This window comes from Hippoglossus hippoglossus, chromosome 4, assembly GCF_009819705.1.
Source record: "Hippoglossus hippoglossus isolate fHipHip1 chromosome 4, fHipHip1.pri, whole genome shotgun sequence".
Lineage (NCBI taxonomy): Eukaryota > Metazoa > Chordata > Actinopteri > Pleuronectiformes > Pleuronectidae > Hippoglossus > Hippoglossus hippoglossus.
Genome location: NC_047154.1, coordinates 18,905,149 through 18,908,906, shown reverse-complemented (window position 1 = coordinate 18,908,906; position 3,758 = coordinate 18,905,149).

Here is a 3,758-nt window from a genome sequence, read left to right as displayed (position 1 = left end):
CGCAGCAGGACACTGTCGGGGTCAGACGGGCTCACAACAACAGGCTCTCAGGCGAGGGGTGGCGTCTGGGCAGAGCAGCAGGAGGCAGGACATGACGTATAAACACAACTACATAAATAACCTGTTTTTGTTCACAACATCGATGTCTGTGTTTCACCAAAAGCTCTTAAATCGCATCGTCTTTCATATTATCAACATATTCTCTGTGTATACGTCCTCTCCTCCTTTTCATCATGAGATATTCGTATACTTTTAGTTTATTTACATTTTATTTTTAGAAACATCATCAACACACCAAACCACTGACTGCGAAATGTTCTGACATTTCTGCCATATTCTCACTCTGGGTTTATCAGACATTCTCACGACATTTTACTGGAGGTCTGGCAGGGAAAAGCAACTGACTCAGAGATTCAAGTTCTCACACAGAACAACTCCGGGTAACTTCAGGAAAGTGTCCAGAGTTCAGTGTATGTCTGAAAGCAGGAATACTGCTTTTTTATGTCCAAACATATCTTAAGGTTTTTTTTTTTACAACATTTTTAAAGCTGCAGTAAACAGAGTAAACAGATTTAGGTCCACAGAAAATGAATAATATCTAGCAGACACACACACACTCACACATACACACTCAGTCATGCACACACACCCATAAACTTCCCTATCTTGACACCCTTAATCCCTCCTGCCGGGGCTCCAGATAGTGAAAGGGTCGTATTTGGAGCTAAAACATTATCTTTCTGCTCATTAACCTTCGACAGGGTTTCCATTCCGCCTGGCTGATTCCCCCTCCTCCGCCACCTCTGTCTTCACCTCCATCTCTTTCCCTCGTCGTTCCTCTCCTCCCTATTTGTCGAGGCACTCACCCGGATGAGACGGGAGCCTTTTAAAACATCTAGTTATGCTTCACGGTGCCTCTCCTCGGCATTGGAGATTGACTTATCTGGACAATTTGTCCCGCAAGTTGTCGAGACACTAATGAGATCATCCATAGCGAAGTCCTGGTGGTTTGAAGTTAAAAGCAGGAAAAAGTTTTTTTGTGCCTTAAGCCCCGGTGATCCCTTCTTCCTGAAGGTGGAGACGCACTGTATCCATTATTATTAAGAATGAACCATTCAGCAGATGGTTCATCAAAGATAAAGATCGTTGTGTAAATGCCGCAGCTCTAATGTTTCAGTCTCCTCTTGAGTGTTGATTTGGAAACGTCACTGCACTAGATTTTCTTATTTTGAGGTCAATGCAATCTCCTGAATATCACCAACATTCCACAGAATTTAACCAGTTTATTCAACATGTAGACGGGAAATTTGTTACTCACCATCAACATTGTAGTTTGCCAAATGAAATTTTAAGTGTAAATGGTAAATGGACTGCATTTACAGAGCGTTTCTTTAGTGTCATTGACCACTTAAAGTCACATTCAGCCACATATACACAGCCATATTCAACACCCTTCACACTGCTGGCTCAGTCATCAGGGGCAATCATCTTGCCCAAGGACACTTGGGCATGCTGTCTGGAGGAGCAGGGGATTGAAACAACCTTCTGATTGGTGGACGGCCCTTTATCTCCTCTGCACATTACTGCAAAGAGAGAATTTCTATGTTCCAGAGAGGAGAGGTGTTGAGGGTAACTTTCCAAATGAAACTCACAGAAGTTAGATGAGGCAAACACTTTGCTAAGTTTACAAAGCCATTAAGTATTCTTTGTTCACAGAAAAAAATCATAGTCAGCCGAGCAATTTTTCGCGTTTTGGATTCAAGCTTGGTTCAAACTCAGCGTCACATCATCAGGTAATGTTCTCTGTCACCGCTGAACTGGAGTTGACCTGCCTGCACAGGAGCTGCCAGCTGCCGTCACTCTCACACTGTGCCTGTGTCACAGGTTGGCTGGCTGCCGCAGGTCGACAGCAATTTCATGTGAGGTGAGTGTGTGTGTGTGTACGACACACGACTCCAACTCACCACACACACTTTCATCTCCGCTGGCTTCTCAGAAGAAACTCTCTCACACTCTTAAAATTAAAAATCCTTTTGTTGTGGTTGTGACCTGAATCAATGTATGAAGACGCAGCTCAGATAAAAACAATCCAACCTTAAAGCAACTAGCACAAAAAGGCTTAATAAAAAGTTATGGTAATATAACTATTGTTTGTCAGTACTGTATATTTCATGTAGTTTCACGTTAAATGCTGTTTGGCACTGTAGTAACTTGTCAGTGTTCTCGGTTAGGAACCAGTTTTTTGCCTGTTTCTAAACCATAGACTGTTAATGAAGATGGTCGACACGTCTCCACGTCGTCCCACTATCCAGAGATGAAGCCAACATATCCTGGATTTGAAGGCTTGTGCCAATGAATTCGTTTCAAACCAGAAGCGATTGGGGGGGTGGAGCCGTTTTAGCGAGGTCCCACCATTATCGAGTCAGTCTCAGCTGTCAATCATGACATTTCACATTGTTTTTATAGCATCAGATAACAAATTAAAACCAAACGTACTGGAAAAATGACACTTCAACTAAACATCTTTGGGAAAATCCTTTTTGACATTTACTTTGACTTTTTAGATCCACCTACTGACATGGTGGAGGCAGGATTTATGACCTGTACTGCAACCAGCCTCCAGGGGGCGATTGAGACTCTTTGGCTTCACTTTTGGGAGCTGTCATGTCGTCCATCTTTATTTCCAGTCTATGACTGTTTGAAACTGTCTTTTCCCCCCAAATTTCACTCTTCACATTTTTTTTGCCCTTTGATAGATTAGAAAAACAGTTGGTGTCACTGGATAATAACATTTTTATTTAGCAGTAGAAAGATAAAAGCAGAATAAATTTACCTTTTTGATCAAGTTGTTAACACACAATGCTCCTGGACATATAAATAATAAGAAAGTACAAGACATAAAAGAGAATCTCTCCACAGCCGTTTATTTTTCACTATAGCAGGGGTTGAACTGGATAAAATATTTTTTCTTTATATCCATGTGTGGTTAAGTGTTGCCCCCTCCCCCCCACTTGTCTTGTGCTGTCTTTGTGTTGGTCACCAAACTCCATGGCACTATGAATAAATAAATGAATAAATACATAAATGAATGAATGAATAAATAAATAAATCTTTTACAAACGAACGATGACTCCAATATTCCTGCTGTGCTAAAAAAAATAATAATAAAAAGCTGAAAGATTCATTGTAAGAGTCCGTCAGAACATTTCATTGGCTCCTTTTCGGAAAAGTATTTTTTCTGCAACAAAAACCTTCCGGCAGTTTTGCCCCAACCAGACGTCTCTCACTTTACTTTTTCTTTCCTCTAGTGTGTTATATATATTTCTTTGTGAATGTAACTCATGAAATTCCTCATCAGTAGTCCAGCCCGTACTTCTACACTAGTGTGATACCCCATATTTGCATAATGCTGGTGCTGGTTTATTGACATACTCATCACAACTCATTACAGAAATAAGGAGGACGTCAATCAGATGAATGGGCTGCTCCATACATGAGGTCTTTCTTCTGTTGACACCAGTCGTTCAGAGACAAACACAAAGATAAGACATGATCCCGATGAATCACATGCATGTACCAGCTGTCAGGAGGAGCAGGAATGTCTGCTTCAGTTCGAGGACGTTGAGTTATCAAATTTACTAAACAAACGAGTCGATCCATTTATCCCACCGAGTTGAAATGAACATTTTGTTCCGTGTTTTACCTGATGTGCAAAGTGTTGGAGAGGAGGATGGTATCGACAACCTGGAGGATGTGAT